Here is a 24,249-nt window from a genome sequence, read left to right as displayed (position 1 = left end):
GGATAGCTATATGTCCCTGCAAATGCAGATAGTTCCTAATTTTCATACATATTATTCACATACTTGAGTGAAATAGTTTGCTTTCAGTTTTAACTAGTATAATTTAAAATAACTTTGGTCGGGTCTCTCAAAATGTAAGAGATACTGATTTTAAAAAATGATTACAAATGAGGCATTTGAAAAGCAGTTCCTAAACAATTGGATTTTAGGGGTTTAAGGCCAAGCATATAGGCACTCTACTTTTTCATTTCTGATCAAGAACAGAGTTCAAAAGTAAAAATAATTAGAGAATATAACACTTTATGCTTTTAGAGTACTGATTGCTCAGATGGAATTGAGAAAATTTTAATAATTTCTAGAAGCAAAATTATAGAGTTACTAAAATCATCTTAGCAGAAAATAAGATGGCTTCATGATCTATTTTAAAATACTCTTATACTGGGCCAGGTGTGGTGGCTTATTCCTGTAATCCTAGCACTTTTGGAGGCCGAGGCAGGAGGATCACTTGAGGTCAGGAATTAGACACCAGCATGGGCAACATAGCAAGACCTTGCCTCTACAAAAAAATTTTAAAAACTTAGCTGGGTGTGGTGGCATGCACTTGTAGTCTAGCTACTTGGGAGGCTGAGGCAGGAGGATCACTTGAGCCCAGGAGTTAGAGGCTACAGTGAGCTATGATCATACCACTGCATTCCATCCTGGGTGACAGAGTGAGACCCTATCTCTTAAACAAAAGAAAATAAAAAAATAAACACTGTTTACCAAAACTTCTTGCTTGTATTTATCCTGGATCTCCTTTCCTTACACATTTTCCAAGTTCACTTAGAAAATAAAGCAAACCAAAAAAACCAACAACCCTCCATTGTCCATAAGCTTTAAACTTGAAACACGGTTGCATTTGACTTTGACTTGTGCCTGGCCAGCAGTCTTTTCATTTTTTTAGTTTTGTAATCAACAGTTAATTGTTATTTTCAGAGTAAAGATCCTAAAGATTTGTGCATTAGAAACATTCCTTGGGGACTGATGTCCAAATATCACTCTCTCTGTAATACCTATTTTAGCTAAATTTCTGTTGGTATTTCGTATCATTGCATGATTCATAAACAGACATTACTTATTCCCTTTCTCTTCTAAACTGCTGTACTCACTCATGTTTGGAAACTGCTATTTTGAAAGTGTAACTACTGATGGACTCTTTTTCTCTTAACCTCTTCAGTTTAAAATGTCTCATTTTGTGATGACGTTGCTTGGGTGAGACTCTTGGAATTACAGCTGTACCTTGGAATCTTTTCTCAGTTGTCTTGAATGGATTAGAAATGGTTAAATGCCTTCAAATACTTATCTCAACCTTCAAATCACTGCTGGTTTAAAATGAATTATTGAAAAAGAACAAAACCTCCTAATTGTAGCTGTAAGGCTAGAGGGTATAGGCAGTGGGGAGAGGGGGAGTGCACGTGTTTGGGAGTGGCATGGCTAGGGCTAGGGGTGCAGGGGAGGGGAGAATGTAGACAAGGCAGTGAGCCATCAACATGAACTTTACCTGATGAAATGTCTTGTCACTTCTTTCCTTTTTATTTAAAAGTAGGTATTAGTAAATGCTACTACAGCATTTTCTCCTAATAATTCTTTTTTTTTTTTTTTTTTGTCTAATATAACTTGTTATACCAGATTTTCCTTTCGGTCATTAAGATTTAAATTTCATATTTCTGGTAGTAAAATCATCTCTGTCAAGTGTAGGGAATCTGCAGCTTTAACACCACTTCATGTCTGATTAGAAGGTTTTCTTTTTGCAATTAATTTTCCTCTCAGCTCTTTGTGGAGAACAGTAGCCCACTGTAGAGAGGTTAGAATACCGTGGACTTTGGCTGTTCAGCTTTAATGATACAAGGAGGTAGCAAAGCAAGAATAAATGAGGTACTTTTTGGTGAACAAAAAATGTGAACTGTCAGTGTGAGATCGGTTCTAGGAGCAGTTAGCCAGCAGTAATAGGGCACACTTGAGTAATTGAATTTGCATAACAAGGCTTGCTGAAGAGATCTGACAGGCATAGAGATTTGTCTAGCTAGAGCGCTCCAGATGGACGTGACCATGCAGCAGCTGGGTGGCACGTTGCTCAGCGTGGACAGCACCGCCCAGACTGGCAGCTGGACCCTGGCGACTGCAGGGCTGTGGCAGGCCAGCTGGTGGCTTCTGACAGCCAGTGGCCCTGTTAAAGAGCCTTTTTATAATGGCCTGTCAGAGTACTGTACCTGCAGGGACTGGCAGGAGAATGTCACAAGTCACCAGTGAGGGTGGTTAAGCTGAATAAATCTGTCCCAGGAAAGTAGAGATGGTCACTGTTGCAACCACAAAGCTAACACCTCATAGGGTGATTTCCCTCCTTTTCTAAGAGTGCAGGCCTCTTTTCTTTTTGTCTCCTCCTCCTCTTCTTCCTCCTCCTCCTCCTCCTCCTCCTCTCTCTTCCCTCCCCTTTCCTCCCCTCCCCTTCCCCCCCTTTCCTCCCCTCCCCTTCCCCTTTCCTTCCCCTTTTCCTTCCGTTTCCTTCCCTTCCCCTTCCCCTTCCCCTCCCTTTCCTTCCCTTCCCCTTCCCTTTCCCCTTCCCCTTCCCTTCCCCTTCCTTCCCTCCCTCTCTCCTCCTCCTCCTCCTTTCTCTTTTTCTTTCTTTCTTTTTCTTTTTTCTTTCTCCCTCCCTCCCTCCCTCCCTCCCTCCCTCCCTCCCTCCCTCCCTCCCTCCCTCCCTCCCTCCCTCCCTCCCTCCCTTCCTTCCTTCCTTCCTTCCTTCCTTCCTTCCTTCCTTCCTTCCTTCCTTCCTTCCTTCCTTCCTTTATACTGCAGTCACTCTGGATTATTGTAATATTCTTAAAACCTTGAAACCTAGTTGCCAAACTTCCTGAGAGCTTGTATAGACGATCAGTTGAAATGGAAAAAGAACGTTCCTTTTTGTGTTTTCCTTCTGTTTTTGCATATTCGCAACAAGGGCATATTTGTTTTTTTTAGAAATTGGTGATAATCTAATTTATATTAAATGTGTTGTTCATAGGGAAAAAAACATGTTTAAAGAATAAATTGCAGAGAAAAATGAGTGAACTGATGTGAAGTCAGTTTAAGTCACCTCCCCCTTTACGTCCAGGTGGACTGAATTTATGTGGAGGAATTACATAACCCCGTATCTTCTTAGATTAGAATAGAATAGCATGAAAGAAGGCCAGCTCTCTACCTGCTATTAATAAAGTTTACATCTGTGTTATTAAATTGAGAATTTTGTCATCTTATAACATTTTCTCCAAAAAAATAAAAAAAATAATAAATCATGTACCTAGAAAATACAACCATTTTTAAGGGCAGGAAAACTCTAGATTCATTTTTCACTAAAACAGAAAACTTAAATGTTACAAGCCTGAAAAGCCCGAAACTCACTCACTTTTAGGACAACCAAAATCTAGTGAAAACAATTTATATACTTCCTTTGAGTGTGTGTCATTGACATTTGATCTGTTTCTCTTTGAATTGTCTTACAAATGCTTTTTACTTTTTCATTCTTTTCCTAATTATTTTTCATATCATCCCAGTGAATTAGACAGGGTAAATAATATCTTCATTTTGATGGGATGAAATGTGAGCCACAAAGATGGCAAATATATGTAGTGTCTCCTGGCTAATCTGGGGCCACCCAGTCTTTCTGGCAGTCAGGATGGTTCTGAAAAGTTGTTATGTTTAACCTTCAGATTGGCAGAGATACAAAAGTCTAGTCTTAGCATAGATAGGGAAGGATGTGTAGCTTCATAGACTGCTTTGGTGATGTAAGTTATTTGAACCAACTCAGAGAACAGTTTGGTAGTATGCATCAAAAACTTAACTTTTATGCATACACACGTGTGTGCATATACATATATACACATGTGTATATATGCACGTATGTGCACATGCATATACGTACATGCACACATACACACGTTTTATACATGTGTGTATTTATACACATATACATATATAATATATAAAAAACACCTGTATGTATGTGTAAAAGCTATATATAGATCTATAAATTTACCTAGTAATTTATATATGTCTATTTTTACAATATAATTTACCTAGTAATTCCACTTCTAAGAATTTATCCCCCCAAATTAAGAATACTTGTAAAGATTTAACTGAAGTTAAATCTTTAAATCTTTCTTTAACTTTAGTTAAAGGTTTAACTAAAGTATAAGAATGTACTTTTAGCATTGTTAAGAACATTGGTTCTCAATGTGCCCTCCATGGATCCCCCAGGAGGCCATAAAGTGAAAATTATTTTTCTAATAATAGAGTATACTCATGGTGCAAAAGGAATGGTGAGTAAAACTGCTGCCCTTAGCAAGAGTCAAGACAATGATATTGTATTCTTAACAGCTACACATAATGCAGTTCCACTTAATGTTCCTTGATGAAGGATTAAAAATTATTAATTTTATTAAATCTTGATGTTGAGTACATGTCTTTTGTATATTTTATTTGACATAATGGAAAATATGCCCCAAATGATCCTGCTAGTGTTGGTATTGGGGTTGTCTTGAGAAGTATTTAGGTGATTGAGTTGCCAGCTAAACTATCTGCATTTTTGTGGAACACCATTTTTATTTCAAAGAAGAACAAGACATTTTATAGAAAGAAAAAAGTGAGTCTTACTTCAAGGAAAGCATATGAGGGTATTTGTAGCTAATGATAAAACTGGATCTTTAAAGTAAAAATTAGAATTTTGGAAAACTTGTATCTGACCATATGAACTTAATAACTTTCTAATCCTTAAAGACTTTTGTGAAAAGATTGTTGGTGCAGTTGAAGAATGTGTTTCTGCTATTGTATACTGGGAATTTGGAATATCTGCATAACTAACTGAACCAGTATTTTCCAAGTGACCATTGTATGATGTTACAAAATTATGCCTAGATAAAAGATGAAGACAAAGTACAAAATAGAGGGATAGATTTTAATGTAACATAGTATAAAAAGTTCTTTCCACATTGCAACAAGCCTTTAAGAAACCACCATTTGTCAAGTTTGGGTTTAATATAAAAGAAGGATATCCACAATTATCTGAAAAAGTTATTAAAATTCTCTCCTACTTTTTAAAACTGCATTATCTATATGAGGTCAGCTTTTCTTTATGTATTTCAACCAAAACAACATATATCTGCTTCTGCATTTAATCTACTATGAAAATCCCAGCTGTCTTCTATTAAGTCAGAACTAAAGAGATTTGAAAAATTGTAAAACAATGCTACTCTTCTCACTAAAGTTTTTTGCTTGTTATTTTCCCCAAAATATGTTAATATGTAGTAGGTTTATGATTGTTTTTAAGTCAATTGAGAAATGTTTTTAAAATTTGTTTTGATTTCTAATATAGTAAATACCAATAGATGCAATTCATATAAACAAAAGCTTTTGTGTCCCCCAAAATATTTAAAGAGTATAAAGAGATCCTAAGACCAAAAAGTTTAAGAATCACTGGTTTAAAATGATAAGGACTTGGAAATAACCCAAGTGTCCAATAAGGGAGAAACGATTAAATTACATATTATGAATCAGTGATGTAGATAAACATTTGACATGAAAATATTTTACAGTATTTTGTTAGTAGCAAAAGCAGGTTATGAAACAATACATGATTTAATGTCACAAAAAGTTAATATATAATATACTTAATATTGTATTCTATAATACTTAGGTATTAGGCAGCTTTCTCTTGAAAAGGAAGGTAGAAAAAGTTTTTTTGAAGTTGTCATAAGAGTATTAGACTGATTCGTGAGATACTGTTTCCTTCTGGCTTTTGATGAAGGTATTTGCTCTTTACTAGTTTTGTAACATTGGCCAAGCCTGAATTTTGTTCTCCTCACTTTAAAAATCAGATCAAGCTTGTTAACAGAGTAAGCTGTTCAATGTATTTTACTTCCCTCTAACATCTCCCTTAACTTTTAAAATTCTGTATAATAGCGGTGTATCTGTGACATTTAATGCTTAATAAAGTTTCCCTTGAAGTCAAAATAAGGGTCTTTTGAAACAAGAACACATCATGTAAATATCATCTTATTTCTGTGGAAAAAAAGGTTTTGTGGAATAATAGCTGTAATACAGAAAGTAAATTATCATCATGCCGATGCTTATTGATAAAGATAGGTAAGGTAGCTTATGATTATACACTAAGTACTAGGCCAGGTACTTTATAAAATTGCTAGTACTTTATAGACATCATCTCATTTAATCCCCACAAAAGCCCTGTGAGGTCAGTATTGTTGTTATCCCCATTTTACTGACGTGGAAATGGTCTCATAAAGAGGTTAAAGAACTCGTCCTACTCATTTGTAGTGGTGGAGCTAATTCAGACATGAGCCTGGATGACTGTAAGGTTTGTGTTTTTTATCCATATAATAATCTCTGATTAAAGAGAAATGAAAAACCACCATATGGACACAAAGAGCAGCTAGCCCAGCTTACTCTGGGAGACCAGATTGATTTTGAGGTGGGGAGAAGCCTGGATAAAGTCTCATACACTTAGATCTCTAGGTCGTAAAGATTCATTCCACAATGTTCAATTAGAATAATGTAAATGTGTAAAACCCAGTGCCTGGTATATAGTAATTATTGAGTAAGTGGGAGTGAACTATTACAATCATTCTAAGACTAAGCCAGAAGTTTAGGTTCCTGTTCATAAAATAGGAAAAGAAAAACTTCCCATAAGCCCACAATCCCTTACTTGAAACTCTTAGAGTCATGTGAGTTTTGTTTTAGAATTATAGAAAGATAATATGTATATTTACCATATACTGTGTAACATACCTAGCAGAGACCAGGGCAGCCCCCTGTAATCAACACATTAATTTATGCGATGAAATATATGCATATTCACACTAAGCAGAAGAAATGAAGACTGTAGCCTTAAATCAGTTCAGGTAAAGTTTTGCTTTCAAATGAGTGAAGAAAAACTCTTTTGCATTTCAGAGCTTATTGTATAAGAGTTGAAGGGAAGGGATTGCATACTTGTAAAGCATATAACAACATTTCAAGAATAAAGAAGCATCAATTACTTTATTAAGTTGAATAGACAAGTGATAGCTCTGTTCAAAGGACTCTTAATCCTAAGTCAAAGCATTAAGTCTTTTTGGCCCCTGATTTCAAATGCTAATAGTTACATCCAAAGAGAGAAAACAAGCATCTCTTATTTTATCTTCTTTCAAATAAGTATGTGTCACTTTACATGAAGTTGGGGACTAATATCAAGTACCATATTTTTTTCTAGAGGATCTGTGTTTATTAAAGAAAACACAAGAAGCTAAATCCATTTGAATTGGTCTTTCTTTGTAGATTCCTTTTCATAATAGAATCTCATTTCTTTTAAATGAGAATGAAAAAATGATATTCTGTATGGTGGTCTTTAAATGCTGAAGGATCCACAAATACTAGATTCTTCTGAACTTTGAAAGAAACTAAGTTTGGCCACTCCTGAGCAAAAGTAATCTAGAAAAAGCGGTAAGTATGTAAGGTGATGGATATGTTAATTAGTTTGATTTAATCATTGCACAATGTATACATTTATCGAAATATGTTGTATATCATAAATCTATAAAATTTTTATCAATTAAACCTTAATAAAGTTGGAGGAGAAAAAGAAATCTATCTTCCATCCTTCCGTAAAATGAATTGAATAATTCTAAAGGAAGGGAATTTCAAATTTTAGGAAGATAAGCAGTTATAGTTGATGGTAGTACCTGTTGTAGATAAAACTGAAGCAGAATAATTAAATACCTTATTCTTTATCTATACCCTCTTCATGTCCTAACTTCCTTCCCTACTGGTTTATATTCCACTGTACATGATTACACATCCTCAGCTCCCTCATTCTTCCTTCCCTTTATTGAATTTGACCCCATCCCTGGTCAAATCCAACTGTTCATTTGCCCTGCATTGGCCCTTGAGTAGCTGAACATGGTTGGAGTAAATGGATGACCATGTGGGTCTGGCTTGAATTTTAAATTAATGATCAGTAATCCCAAGTTGGCCTTTAGGGCTGCTTGACAGTTCCCCTTCATTTCCGTAGTCCATTCACTCTTTTCCATCACCTAAACAATTATTTCACACCTTCTCTTATCTCTGCGCCTCTGGTATTCTCTCCCAGTGTCAGCTGATGACCTTCCTTTTTACTTTCACTGAGAATAGACACAGTCGAGAAAGAACTTCCACATGATCCACCACCCCTTAACCTGCATGCATTTGTATGCACATACTCTGCCTATCCTCCTGTCACAATTGGCCAAGCATTAGTGGTCTCTCTGAAGTCAGCCTTTCTACTTCTGCTTTGATCTCCACCTCTCTTACCTTCTCCCCAGTTAAATCAATTTCTAAGAGTTGTTCCTTAATACGTAGTTGGGATTGAGAACCACTCTGCTAGAATATAAACTCCACAGACCAAAGATTTGTTCTCTTGCTCACTGCTGTATTCTCAGTGTCTGTAACAATACATAACCCAACAGTAGGCACTCAGTCTTGTGTTGAATGGATAGATGAGTGAATGGATAAATGAACGAATGAATCTTTCTGGTAAAAAAGATATAAATTACAGTACAAGCTCTGAAGAGCACAAAACATACTTAATAAATAATCTTTCCTTGTGTTGTATGATCAAATTGGAGCTAAACTGTTCATCTTACAATGTTCATTTAAAGAGTTTTCTGCTGATTTACTGTAACTGTCCTCACCTGAAAACTTTTCCTAGAATTTTTATGCAGACAGTCCTAGTTATCTGGATTTTTGTTGTTGTTGTTACTGGGAACTGAGATTTTTCTGATTTCTAAGTGGTTAAGCTTTGGTTTTCAAACGAATTTCTCTGGTGGCAGTTTCACAAGTGAATAGATCTGTACAAATCCAGAACTGTTCATTTTACTCATTACTGCTACTTCGAAGACCTGAGTTCAACTGCCTGCTCCATCACTTTGTCTCACTGAAGTGAATCTGGGCATGATTCTTGTATTAAGAAATGCCTAGTATAGTCTCAGTATAATTGATTGCATTTCTTTCATTAAAATCAGGGGAAGCATGTTTGTTTCCCTGACACCTGTGTTTCATGAAAAATCATAGGAAAACAGCCACATGTATTTTAATTTGGTTCTATATTTCCCTGAATCCTAATTTGTAGAAGTATGGCTGTTCAAACAGACTCTCATGTATTTTGAAATACATGCAGTGCAGTTTTAGTATGGGAGCAAGTATTATGGATTTTCTTGGGCTATAACTTAGTAACGTGGCAGTATGTTATAGAACCAGTCCATGAATCCTGCAGTTCTTACTAATGTGAGTCAAATGGTATTATGATAAAGATGCCTCGCTTCTTTTTTGGTGGCTGTGTTTTGTAAGACAACCCTAAAATGGAACTCAGCTAGGTCATTTCTAAACATAATGTTGTAGTTGATACCCTAGAACAAACACGATTAATGTGGTTAGTCATTTACTTGGAAAGCTATTGCCAGGGCAGACTCAGAGCTACTAGAGACAGAAAGCACATACGTAAACCTGCTTGTTAAAGTGGAGATAAAGAGTAACTCAGCAATGTAATAATAGAGTAACGCAGCAGTGTAATAATATAAATTAATGGTTAAGTATTCAGTTTACAGAAATTTGGCTCAGATGTTTCAATAAAATATCCTTTTTATAAATCAAAAGATAACTATTTACCTCCATTGGTATTTGGGACCAAAGTTTTTCTCCTTCACTTTCTGCCCTTTTGGAAGACACAGTAAAAGTAGAATTCATGAAACATTTCTAAATAATGAGTGTATAGAGATTCTCTTTATGTGTGGTATCAGTACTCTGCTATCTAATTATTTGTTATATTTTACATTTCAATTTATGTGTTCTCTTTTGCCCCCTTCAGCCCCCTGCCACACATAATTTTTTTTTTTGGTGGAACCATTCAGCCTTAAATACTTTTAGTATGTATCTTCTGAGAATAGGGACATTCCTCTATATAACTCCAAGACTGCTATCACACCCAAGAAATTTGACTTTGATTCAGTGCCATCTTATTTGTGTAACCCATATTCACATTTTCTCAGTTGTCCCACAAATAACTGGACTTTCTAATTTTCTTTGAGCCAGCATCTAATAAAAGCTCCTGGATTACATTTAGTTGTTCTGTTTCTTCATCTTTCTTTAATGTAGAACAGTTCCCATGCCCTCCCTTTTAAAATTAAAAAATCTTTCTTTACATTTCTGGAGTCTAGACCAGTTATTGTATGAAATGTTCTTCATTCTGGATTTGTCTGATTATTTTCTTACTGTTAATTTTAGGTTAAATCTTTTTGGTTACCATATAGAGTCTGATTATTTTTTAAGAAGTTTAGCATTCAGTTATAGAGAATCTTGACTTGTTCTGCCTGCTTGCATCTGCTTTTCTTAGAGTCCTAACCTCTCAACTCAGGTGCAAGGAAGCAGAGTTTGACTACTTTTTATGGGTACTAAAGACCTAGCTTATTGTAACAACAAAAAAAAATTTCATTTTATTTTTAGTAAAAATTAGTGTCCAGTATGTGCTCTAAATATAATCTGGTTATTTTTGAAATTTATGTTAAGAAGTAAGCATTTGGCTGGGCGAGGTGGCTCACATCTGTAATCTTGGCACTTTGGGAGGCCAAGACTGGAGGATTGCCTGAGTTCTGGAGTTCGAGACCAGCCTGGGCAACATGGTGAAACCCTGTCTCTACTGAAATATAAAAAGTCAGCCAGGCGTGGTGGTGGGCGCCTGTAATCTCAGCTATCAGGAGTCTGAGGCATGAGAATTGCTTGAACCTGGGAAGCGGAGGTTGCAGTCAGCTGAGATTGTACCACTGTACTCCAGCTTGGGCAACAAAACGAAACTCTGTCTCAAAAAAAAAAAAAAACAAAAAACTAAACATTGAACTTTAGAACCAAAATGAAATCTTACTGTAACCCTAATATACAGTACTAAGAAAACAAATATTTTCATTGATATATTGAACTTATAAAATAATGTATCTTCAAAAAAAATTTCTCTTGGTTTTAACAAATATGTTTAAGTAATGTCTTCAGCTTCACATTTTCAGAACCCTATTGACTCTCACTTAGCAAAATTAGCATACTGAACTCTAAACTATTTCTTTTATTTAATGATTTGATTTATATATTTTCATACTCATGAACAATGGATGCTAATAACAGTATTCTGTGAGGAGTAAGGTTTTTTTTGAGGTCAGCAGTGTTTAGATTAATCAGGTTGACATTTCTTGCTGGTGGGTCATGAACTGTTGATAATAGCATTAAATGGTGATTCAGTTGTTGCAGAAGGTACAACTCATTATCCAGCTACTATATTAAATCATTACAGGAACAACTGGCACTCCACACCCATGTGTTCTGCAGCAGTGGTACATCAGGGAAGTATATTTGTTTCTTTTATTTACATCTCAAATTTTTTGGAGGCTTACTTACATTCTCAAAGGATGCTACAGCATTGCCACTACTTTAGGGAACCAGGATGATTATCTTGACTGATTTGGGGGGATGAAGGGATATATAATCCTTTTAATAACACACCCAAAGTCTTCTCTTAATGTTGTGAGCCTTTCTGAAACCTTGTTTTCATAATGAGTGTACCTGGGTTGCAAGTAATAAAAACAAATATATTTGTGGATTTTTAAATTGGGTTTAAATTTAACATAAATTATTATTATAAAGATATGGGTCTTTTAAAAAGAGTTGTATTCATTTTAAGGGAGAAATGATGCTTGGAAAGTTCACAAATGTTCTGTAGAAGTAATTTCTTCCAAAAGGTCATTGTTATAGAAATCTCTTTACGAAAAATTTAAGAGATGAACTGGATTTTTTATAGTTGTTAATCTATTGCCTTTTAAGATAAACCTCAGTAATTTGGTATGCATTGAATCAGAAATTATTGATGTCTTTGAATTTTAAAATCAGGTATGTTTTCAGTATATCCCGTGTGTATAGGCAGTGAATAGATAGTAGCATGACAATTGTATTAATGTTGATTTCATTTCTCATTGGATAGTAAAAAATTAGTGAAGTCAGTTTCTAATTATTCATAAAATATCCCAAACACCCAGCCCCTGGGTTTCACAAATAGGTGCTCGATCATAATTTGTTAATGAATGTGTGACACTTTGGGTAGAAGCAGGAGAGCTTTTTGGCATTTTGTATTTGCCAGAATATACTTTAAGGAGCTAAGTGCAGGAAAAAGGAATATTTCCCTTTATAATGAAAAGGAATATTAACATCTTCAGAGTAATTGCCTTATTTAGGGTAAATAGGTTCTTCAAATCTGTGCTGACTCTAAGAGAAACAATATAGCATTGGAAAATTATGGGCCACTAGAGGTCACTGTTTAGTAATCAACTTTTAATGAACCAGAACGATCAGGAGAGCCAATAAATTACAGTGTTGGTTTTTCTAATTATGGATTCATATTTAATCATTCAATGACAAGTTAACTTTGGAAATGGTTCTATGTACTTTGCATACGTGGTTATGCTAATACACTATTATATTTCTCTGACGTTGGTCCTCCATCATTAGAATAGAACATAGCCAAAGGCTTTGTTATATAATCTTAATTACTAATTATGAGACATAATTAACATTACCGCCTCCACATCTTTTGTGGGCCACAGGGTTTTTGGAAATAAAGTTTTACTCTAAATAACAATTACTTTTAAGTGAACATAGGTGTAATGGTTATGATCAGTTCCTTCTTCTCCCCCATGTCTTGTCTTCCTGCTTCATTCTTGGTTTCTGTTGCTCCCATCCCTGTTCTCTGCTCTCTCATTCCTTTCCTTCCCTCCTTTGGATTCCTTTTCCACTTTATTTTGTCAGTGATTGAATGTTTCTTCTCAAGCTTTCCAGCCTTGATTCAATGAGTAGAAGAACGTGACTTTTACTGCATATGTTAAAGTAATCCTAGGGTGGGCAACTTGAGCTGAGCCAACCAGCAGTGCAAAGGAAGATTGTATGCATATAAGCAAGCATGCTGCTGCTGCTGTTGCTGCGAGCAGATGGCTGTCTTCAGGCTGTCCAGCCCAGAATCCATTCAGGAAAAGGCAGATTTCCGTACTTATGTGATAAAAACTGTTTTCCTCCTTACAGGCTAGGCTAGTTGCCCAAGAGGAGGCCTCATGATCATAGGGAAAAAACAACATGTGCACATGTGTTTCCTTTTTTTGAAAACAGCCCTGTGCATTCTTTCTTAGAAAGCAGGCATATCACACCATTCCTTGGACTTCCTCTACTTCTTGCTGCTTTTACCATCCCTGCTGCTATGCCAACTGCTATACAGTTATATCCCCCTCACTGTTCTGAGATTTGTTTCAGTCTGCCCAAGATATACTTCTGATAAATTGTTCAGAAACCTTCTCTGGTTCCTGATGCTCACCCAGTCCAGCCCAGTCTTCCTTCTCAGCCTGCCGTTCAAGGCTCTCCACAGTCTGGATCCAACTTACTTTTCCATTCTTATTTCCTGCTACTTCTTTCCACATGCCTTAAATTCTAACCAAACTGGACTATTCACTAATTCTTATTTACTCAAGTCCCTGGTGCTTATTTACGCTTTTCTTCTACTAGGATTTTAACCTTTTCTTCATTTTTTATCTGTCAAATTCTAAGCCCAATGTAGATACCACCTCCTGTGATCCCTCCTTAGGTAGAGGTCACCCTCCCTGTGAAGCACCATGACAGGTAGGGTCTCACCTCACATTGTAGTTACTGTGTACCTATGTTCTCAGCTACATTGTAAGTCCAGAGATTCTTGACAAATAAATCAAGAGTGCTAAAATTTCCAATTAAAAAACCTATTTGGCAGAGTATCTGGCTTTCTAATTTTATTCTGGGAAAAGTAAAATAATTTTATAATGCTAAGGTTTGTAATATTAGGGAAGACTGTGGGATATCCTTTGCTAGAACTCTCATCTACAAAAGATAGGCCTTTGTCCAATAAGTTGAGCTCTGTCTGAACACATGAGAATAGTAGTCAGCTTGCCCTTCTCGATTACCTGCTTTGTAATATCACTGGGAATACAAACAGTTCTATATTAAATCTCCTAAATGAAAAGAAAATGTATTTTATAATTTAAAATGGTATGTACATTTTATATGTACATGGCTCTATTTTGAAGAAATTGAGTTTTGTTAAAAACAATCTTTTGCTTATAACAGCTCCAGATGGCTTGTGTTTTGGTAAAAATAAGATATGTGGAAGATACATGAATTTTGAACTTGAACTATATTTTGGGGGCTCTTTTCAAGTATTATTTCCAGTGGCTGAGTACAGTATATAAATTTTCATTATTATTAGAGGGGGAGATGTGCATAACCCCTTTTTTCCTCTATCAGAGCAGCAATAATAAAGTTCTGCATGTCTGAACCTATCTATGTCCTTAGTTATGATAGAAGCTAACTTGCAGTGTTTTTGGTTTACAAGTAAAAAAGGTTAAGAGTTACCTGTTAGAAGTTTGGAATGTACTTTTCCTTGGAAAAATATTTTCTAATATATTTAGGTCCTTATTTTCAACCTCACATATATTCAGAATATCCCTAAATTATAACACAATTGTCATCGTATTTCTGTAGGAAATGATTTCAGAGATCCTTCGTGGGATACCAGCCCCTCCTATCCTATCCTTTGAGGAAAAAAATCACCTACTGTCTCTTCCTCCCCTTTTCTAAGCTGTGGGATCTAAAATTTTCTCTGGGGATTCACCTGCTTTTCCAAAATTCCAACTATCTTGTTTCTAAAGAGATTTTCTAACTCTGTATTTCCATCACAGACTTTTCTGATTTCTGGATCTGCATTTTTATTTATTGGACCCCTTCAATCAAGCTCATTTTTGGAGTCAAGCTTTTCTGTTTCAGTAAAACCACCTCTTCCTCTTGGTCCTCTATAGTATATTACAATTTCAATTTTTCTGATCTTTTAGGTTCAGATTCTGAAAGTAGCACTGTCCAATAGAAATGTAATATAAGCCACATGTGTAATTTAAAATTTTTTAGTAGTCACATTAAAAAAGTAGTTAGAAGCATAGGTGAGGATAATTTCAGGAATACATTTTATTTAACCCAGTATATCAAAAATATAATTTCAACATGTAATCAATATAAAAATTAAGATATTTCATATTTTTTCACACTAAGTCTTTGAAATGTGTGTATTTTACACTTAAAGCACATCTGAATGTGAACTAGCTATATTTTAAGTTCTCAACAGCCACATGTTGCTAGTGGCTACTCTGTTGGACAGGACACAGCCTTAGAGTCTGCCGCTACATTTTTCTCTTAGCCAATGACATATTCTGGTTCTGCACTGCCTTTCAATGTTCGTTAAATACATGCAAGGAAATTTACAGAATTTTTCTTGTTCCTTTTTTCCCATACTTCCTACATTCCTGTTTTTAGAATAATATGTGTATCAGCCACTTTGTTAGAATAAGTCATAGCCTTTGCTCTCAAGGAGCTCATACTGTAGTCTAGAAGATGCCTAGTCAGTGAGATGGGCATGGAAAAAGATACTGTGTTATAGTGCAGATTGGTAATTGCCATAACAGAGATAGAAACAAGTTCCACGATGAGACGATGATGTAGTTAGGGTCATCCACATTTACCAGATCTGATTGCTAGGCAGTTGCTTTCCTGAAGAAGTAATCCATGTTTACCATATATATGGGGTTGGAATGAGGACATTCCAAGAAGAGATAGTATTCAAAGTTGAGAATTAGAAAAGGGCATGGCATGTTTGAAGATTAAATGAGAGTCAATGTTTCTGGAGTTTTGTTTGTTCTAACTTCAGCTACTTAGGATTTTCTGTACAAATCCCCTACTTTTTTCACCTTTAAGCATTTGCTTTTGCAGATCACTTTACATAGAATTTCTCTCTCTGTCCCAAGTCATTTCTTACCAGTATATATAATCTTAATCATCTTTCATGGCCCGTATTGATCTGATCTTTTTAGTGAAGCTTCTTTTACTCTTCTGTTGTAGTTTTATGCCCCAAATGAATGTGATATTTCTCTTCTTGGAATTTTGAACATTTTAACTTTTGTATGACAATATTTTTTGTATTAAAGTTAATTTTATAATGTAGTAATAGTCTGGATCACCAAATCAAATTCTTAATTTGAGCAAGAATTACATATTAATTATTTTTGTATACCCTGAAGAGCTGAGAGTGGGTTCGTTGTATACAGAAGATATTCAGTAAATACTTGATTTGTGAATAATAAGTATTTTTATGAGATATTTAAAACAAAAGCACAAAATTGAAGTTATCTAGAGATTTCAAGTACCTAATGTTTCTTGTAGATTACTTTCATGGAAAGTCTTCATTAACAGCCGGGCACGGTGGCTCAAGCCTGTAATCCCAGCACTTTGGGAGGCTGAGACGGGTGGATCACAAGGTCAGGAGATCGAGACCATCCTGGCTAACACGGTGAAACCCCGTCTCTACTAAAAAATACAAAAAACTAGCCGGGCGAGGTGGCGGGCGCCTGTGGTCCCAGCTACTCGGGAGGCTGAGGCAGGAGAATGGCGTAAACCCGGGAGGCGGAGCTTGCAGTGAGCTGAGATCCGGCCATTGCACTCCAGCCTGGGCGACAGAGCCAGACTCAGTCTCAAAAAAAAAAAAAAAAAAGAAAGTCTTCATTAACATGATTGACTGCTGTATGTAGTTAGATGATTTCTTGATTTCATTTGTAAAAGTAGATGCCATAAAAGCAACAGTCTGCTGTAATAGTGAATAATGAAGGTGCTAATGGTAAAGATGAAACCTGTTTTATTATGAGAAAATAGTTGAGTATCTTGGCATAAAAATACAATGGAAATGAATTTTTCGTTTAACATTTAAGGGCCTGTTTTGTTTCTTTACATAGCCGTCTACTGCTTCTGGCAATATGGTGGACTAGGGTATATTAAAATACCCTGCTGCAATAAAATACCTGTGCTGGATATATTACAATAAATGTACTTTTAACTGTACTTTACATTTCTCAGTAGAGAAGGGAGATCTTCAATGACCAAATAATTGAGTAGTAATCTGAAATAAGAATAATAAATATAGCCGAAAGCTCTGGCTGACCTGGAAGCAAATGCTGATTCCAGAAAACAGGGGCTCTGGATGTTAACATTCGTGAGTAAAACAATCATGGGGTAATGGAAACCTAGGCCCTATGCTCACACAAAGTGAGGAAGCCAACCCTTATGCCCCAACAAAGCCAGATGCCCAAAGAGACCATAACTTCTGGGAGAAAGGGTGGTCTGTGGATAATAAGCCTGCTAGTTAAAGAATCCAGGAAGTCTGTCTGTCTATGCTGGTTATAGGTTGAGAAATAAAGTATATTAGTTTCTCCTGAATCTTTATAACAGTAGCTCTGAATTTGTGGGCATAAAGTTCAAATTTAAATTACTCATCCAGTTGGGAAGGTACCCAACGAATAATTAAATTTAAGACCTTAATTTGGTAGGGCTAGCACTTGTCATCCATAGAAAGAATAAAAATTCTTTCTGGAGAAAATCATCCTTAATCCAGAAATCTTAGAACTCATAAATATCAAGTATAATAAATATAAGCTCACAGTTAAAAAAAAAATTACCAGACACATAGGGAGACAGGTCACCAGACAAGCCAACAGGAACAAAAATATTCAGTCTCTACAAACTGTAGACACTGACGTTTCCAAAACAGAATGTGAAATGACTATACATAAAACATTTAAAGAAATAAAAGATAGCTGGGAGCAGTGGCTCACGCCTGTAATCCCAGCACTTTGGGAGGCTGAGGCAAGTGGATCACCTGAGGTCAGGAGTTTGAGACCAGCCTGACCAACATGGAGAAACCCTGTCTCTACTAAAAATACAAAATAATTAGCCAGGCCTGGTGGCACATGCCTGTGATCCCAGCCACTTGGGAGGCTGAGGCAGGAGAATCGCTTGAACCCGGGAGGCAGAGAGTAAGTCAAGATCACACCATTGCACTCCAGCCTGGGCAACAAGAGCAAAACTCTATCTCAAAAAAACATTAATAAAAATAAAAAGACTGAAAATGAATAAGGATCCAGAAAATGTCAGACATGACTGAATTTAGAAAAATCATTGAAATTTAAAAATTAATAGATAAGTTAAATGGTACATGGGAGCTGAAGAGACAGAATTAGTAAATAAGGAGAGAGATCTAAAGAAATAAAGATACTACAGAAAGAGTTGGAAATGGAAAATATGAAAGAAAGGTTGAGCCATGAATAGAAAGCTAGAAAGAAAAAGTTATACCTGCATCTAATTGGAGTTCCAGATAGAATAGGGAGAGAGTGGTCAACATGATGAAATCTGAGAATTTTTCAGAATTGACATAAACCCACAGAAACAGGAAGCACAATGTATATCAAATAGGAGTTTAAATTTTTTAAAAAAAGAAATCTTACTAAGTACATGATAGTAAAACTACTAAGTACCAAATACAAATGTTTAAGCAGCTAGGAAAAAAAGACACATCACCTATAAAAGAACAATACAGCCTGTTACCATACTTACTTTTTACTCCCCCCACCGCCCCCAGCATTATTGAGGTATAATTTGCATACAGTAAAATTTACCTGTTTGAAGTGTGGAGATTGATGAATTTGGACAACTATATATAGTTGTGTAACCGTCATCACATTTAAGGCAGAGGGGAGTTTCAGAGGAACTGTGGTCCAAACAGTGCAGAATGATTTCTATTGCTTTTTTCTTTTTTTAATTCTCTTGCTGTTTGGCCCCAGAGACAGATATAGTTGTAGGAAGTACAAGACTTTCTAGTCAGAGGACTGGGTGGCAGTCGGGGATGGAGGTGGGGTAGTAGAGTGTCAGAGAGTGGGGCCCTTCACAGGTAAGAGGGAGCTCATAAAAGGGACCACATGATGTTATGTATGAACTTCAGGGCCCACCCTTGAGCCATACAACATGGATCTGACCCTAAACAGCATATCAAGTAGCTATGGAATAGACAGCAGACTGACTCCTGACTGATGCACATCTAGGACAGAGTCAAATACATCCTGTTCGTCATAGAATTTGAGCAAGATCTAGAGTCTCATAGCATTTTATATCCCAAATGTTCATGATATGGTACAAAATTACTTGATGCAAAAAGAACCAGGGAAGTCCGATTAAGTCTCAAGGGAAGACAAGATACCAACCCTGAGATTACCCAGATGTTTTGTATGAGGCAATGATTTTAAAACAGCTGTTATAACCATGCTTTAAGAAATAATAGTCTCAGTTAAGAAATAGAAGCTATAAAAAAGAACCAAATGGAAATTTTATAACTGGAAAATAGAACAATTAGAAATGTGAAGAAAATCACTGGATATGTTCAAAAGCAGAGTGCGTGTGACAAAGGAAAGAGTGAGTTTGGAGATAGAAATTACATGAATGGAAATTATCTAATCGGACCAAAAGAGAGAAAAAACTGTAAGAAAATGGACAGAGCCTTGGGATACTCTGAGATAATACCAAGAAATATCTAACATTTGTGCTAGTGGAGTTTCATGCAGAGATGAGTGTGGTACAGAAAAAAAAAGGAAAAAAAGGTGGCTGAAAGCCTCCTAAGTTTAGTGAAAGACAAACTTAGAGATTTAAGAAGCTCAGTGAGCCCCAAATAGAATAAAGAACTCTATGCCCAGATTATCATAAACTACTGAAAACCAGACACATAGAAAAAAATGCCGGCTGGGCGCTGGCTCACACCTGTGATCCCAGCACTTTGGGAGACTAAAGTGAGTGGATCACCTGAGGTCAGGAGTTTGAGACCAGCCTGGCCAACATGGTGAAACCCTGTCACTATTAAAAATACAAAAAAATTAAAAAAAAAGTTAGCCGGGCCTGGTGGCAGTCACCTGTAATCCCACCTACTCGGGAGGCTGAGGCATGAGAATTGGCTGAGCCCTGGAGGCGAAGGTTGCAGTGAGCTGAGATCACACCACTGTACTCCAACCAGGGTGATAGAGACTCTGTCGCAAAAAAAAAAATAAAAGTCTATTTAAAGAAATAACATTTTTTGAGATCAGCTAGAAAAAAAATGATGCATTACAGGGGAACAATGATTGCAACAACTTCAGAAAAAAAATATAGGTCAAAAGACCAGTGGAATAACATTTTTGAAGTGTTGAAACCAGAATTTTATATGTGACAAAAATACCCTTCAGGAATGAAGATGAAATAGAGATATTCACAGGTAAAGGAAAACTAAGAAAATTCATCTCCAGTTGATTGCTTTACAAAAAAAAAAGGTAAAGGAATTTCTTCAGGTAAAAGGAAACTGATAACAGAACTATAGAACCTCAAGAAAGAAGAAAAAGAAACAAATTGTAAGCATTTGGATAAATACAGTATTTTTTCTACTTTTAAGTTCTTTAAAATATGTGTGATGGTCGTGATTAAAAATTGCCAATGCTCCTTGACTTACAGTGGGATTACATCTCGGTAACTCCTGCATAAGTTGAAAATATTATAAATTGAATATGCATTGTCAACTTAGGATGGGTTTATCTAGATGTAGCCCCATGGAAAGTCAAGGAGTGTACTGAATGCATATGGCTTTTGTGCCATTGTAAAGTGAAAAAAAACTGTAAGGCAAACTAAGTCGAAGGCCATCTGTTAAACATTGGTGGAATTTTGTATGTATGTAAATGTAATACAGATGACAATTATAATATTAAAGGTAGTAAGGGCAATTTTTCTACATTTTGCTTGATGTAAAATATTAATTTTCAATGGACATGAAAAGTTTAGTATGTATATTGTAATCCCTAGGTCAGTCACACACGCGCATGCACACACACACACTCTATACAGAGATGCAATAGGTAAATTAAAATGGAATATCAAAGAAATCCTCAAATACTGTAATGCAGAAGAAGGTGGGAAAGGAGAAAGAGAGGAACTAAAAACATAGTGGACAAGCAGAAAATAAACTAGTAGACTTAAATCCAAGCCTATCAATACTAACATTAAATGTAAATGACCTAAATACACCAACTAAAAAGCACAATATTATCAGATTGGACTTAAAAAAGAGACCAGGCCGGGCATAGTGGCTCACGCCTGTAATCCCAGCACTTTGGGAGGCCGAGGCAGGCAGATCACGAGGTCAAGAGATTGAGACCATCCTGGCTAACACGATGAAACCCCATCTCTACTAAAAATACAAAAAATTAGCTGGGCGTGGTGGTGGCTGCCTGTAGTCACAGCTACTTGGGAGGCTGAGGCAGGAGAATGGTGTGAACCCGGGAGGTGGAGCTTGCAGTGAGCCGAGATGGTGCCACTGCACTCCAGCCCGGGCAACAGAGCAAGACTCCGTCTCAAAAGAAAAAATAAAAAATATTAAAAAGAGACCAAAGTGTGTTTACAAGCAATCCACTTTAAATATAATGATGTACGCAGATTAAAAGTATAGAAAAAGATATACCATGTAAGTACTAGTTGAAACAAAGAGCAAGGAAAATTACCAAAGGTAAAGAAGGACATTACATAATGATAAGAGTCAATGTACCAAGAAGACACTAACAGTCCTAAATTTGTAGGTACCTAATAATAGAGCTTCAAAATACATAAAATAAAAACTAGCAGAATGAAAAGGAGAAATGAACAAATCCACAATTATTATTGGAGACTTCAACACTTCTCTCTCAGTAATGGATATGACAAGTAGACAGAACAATCAACAACAATATGAAAGAATTGAGCAACATCGTCAATCAAATGAACCTAATTGACATGTATAGAACACTCTGCAGCAACAGCAGAAAACACATGCTACTTAAGTGCACATTTACCAAGATGGATGTTATCCTGGGTCAAAACCACCCTTAACAATTTGAAAAGAACTAGAATTAAACAAAATGTATTCTTTAACCATAAGGATTTAAACTAGAAATCAGTAACAAATATATATGGAAATTTACCCCTCAAATATTTGGAAATTGAATAACACATTCCTAAGTAATCTATGGGTCAAAGAGGAAATGTCAAGGGATATTAGAAAATATTTTGAACTGAACAAAAATATAAATACAACATATTTGTGGGATGCCCCTAAAGCAGTGCTTAGAAGGACATTTATAAAATTAAATGCTTGTATTAGAAAAGGAGTCTCATATCAGTAATTTAAGTTCTATTGTAAGAAACTAGAAAAAGCAGAGTAAAATAAAACCAAAGCAAACAGAATAAAGGAAATAATAAAGAACAGAAATTAATGAAATTGGAAACAGAAAAACATTAAAGAAAATCAATAAAACCAAAGGTTGATACTTTTGAAAAACCAGCCTACCTAACCAAAAAATAAAAGACACAAATTGCCAATGTGAGGAATGGAGCACTGTAAGTAACTTTATTGACATAAATTTTGCAGTGTAAATGAAAGGGACCTTTTTTTTTTTTTTTTTTTTGAGAGCCACAAACTACTAAAAATTACTTAAAAAGAAATTAAAGCATGAATTTGTAGTTAAAAACTTTCTGAAAAAGAAAAACACAAGCCTAGATGTTTTCTCTGGCGAATTCTACCACATTTTTTCTTATTTAAAGAAATACCAGCAGTTCTACACAATTTCTTCTAGAAAACTGGAAGAGTATGCAGTATTTCCCAACTCATTTTTTGAGACCAGTGTTACATTGATAATAAAACCAGATAAACTATAAGAATAGTACAGATTAGTATTCTTTATACTGTACACATAAGAATTCTGATCAACATATTAATAAATTGAATCAGCAATACATAAAAAGAACAATACAGCCATGTGGGATTTATCTTAAAATGCAAATCTTGTTCAACTGAAATCAATCTTTGTAATATTAATAGTCTAAAGAAGACTTCATGCTAATATGTGTGTGTATATATGTATACAGAATATATATGTATGACATATATAAGACATATATCTATATGTCAGAATTCAACATCCATTCATGATAAAAGCTCTCAGCAAACTAGGAATAGAAGGGAACTTCCTAAAACTGATAAAGGCATATACTAAAACAAAAACAACCTATAGCTAATGTTATACTTTACAGTGAAAGACTAAATGCTTTCCCCCGAGATCAGACAACACAGGATATCTACTCTCACCAGTCTCTCACTAGAAATCTTAGCCAGTACAATAAGAAAAAAATGAAATAAAACTATTCATATTCACAAATGACATGATTGTCTATGTCGAAAAGTTCAAGGAGTCTACAAGTAAATGCTTATAAACAGTAAATGAGTTTCCTAAGGTCATAGAACACAAGGTCAACATGCAGAAATTCATCATATTTCTCTATACTAGCAATCAACATTGGTGTTTTAAGATACAGAGTTTATTATTAAGCAGGTATAGTGAGGCCAACAGATCAGGACACCACTACCATTGAGAAGATAGTTTATTACTCACAGTTCCCAAGAGGAGGGGCCATGTCACACCACACAAGACCATATGGGTATGCATCAGGGTCTATCAGGAGGCAGAAGGAACAGGAGGAAAACGTGGGCAAGAGCCTTTGTTGCGGTTTCCACATGAAAGAATGTGTGAGGCAGGGTAAGCAGGCTTAGGCTTGGCTAGTTTGAATAATTTCAGCAGTTTTGGGGTATAGGGGCTATCTCTAAGTGTCTGGTACTTGGCCCTGGGGTGATTAGGGCAGAGAAATAGTAGCCTGGAGCATAAGAGCTGTATAATGGAGGTGGTTGGGGATATGAGCTTTAGATTGGTTGGTTTGCATATGAAAGGCACACTTAAAGGTTAGTCTTTTACTCTCTCTAGGAATTGATTAGCCCTGGGAGGGGCAGTCTCTCCAGGATCAGCAAGGGCCCAGATTTCAAAGCATCAGAAATAAATTAAAAGGCATAATTAATGCAATTGGTAACTAACATTTAAAACATTATTATTTACATTTGTTTAAAAAACTAAATTACTTGCTATAAATCTAAATGCGCAGAACACGTGAAAACTACAAAAGTTGATGAAAGAAGTCAAAGAAGACCTAAATAAATGAAGTGTACTGTGTTCATGGATTGATGGATTTGAAGACTCTGTGTAGTAAAGATGTCAATTTCCCCCCATTTAGCACTATTACTTTTTATTGCATCTATAGAGGTTTGTTACATGTGTATACATGTGCCATGTTGGTGTGCTGCACCCATTAACTCATCATTTACATTAGGTATATCTCCTAATGCTATCCCGATCCCTCCCC

At 35.8% G+C, this 24,249-nt stretch overlaps 1 protein-coding gene and 1 long non-coding RNA gene across 3 annotated transcripts in view; one reads left to right on the top strand and one right to left on the bottom strand.

Annotated features, from left to right (window-relative positions):
- LOC139362826 (uncharacterized) overlaps positions 1-24,249 on the bottom strand; it is a 228,188-nt gene that overhangs the window by 3,065 nt on the left and 200,874 nt on the right. The gene's annotated exons all lie outside the window — the stretch shown is intronic.
- The window catches only part of LOC105475770 (3-hydroxyisobutyrate dehydrogenase), a 140,693-nt gene that overhangs the window by 73,696 nt on the left and 42,748 nt on the right, over positions 1-24,249 (top strand). The gene's annotated exons all lie outside the window — the stretch shown is intronic.

This window comes from Macaca nemestrina, chromosome 4, assembly GCF_043159975.1.
Source record: "Macaca nemestrina isolate mMacNem1 chromosome 4, mMacNem.hap1, whole genome shotgun sequence".
In the NCBI taxonomy this organism is placed as follows: domain Eukaryota; kingdom Metazoa; phylum Chordata; class Mammalia; order Primates; family Cercopithecidae; genus Macaca; species Macaca nemestrina.
This window is presented reverse-complemented; position numbering and strand designations above follow the sequence as displayed.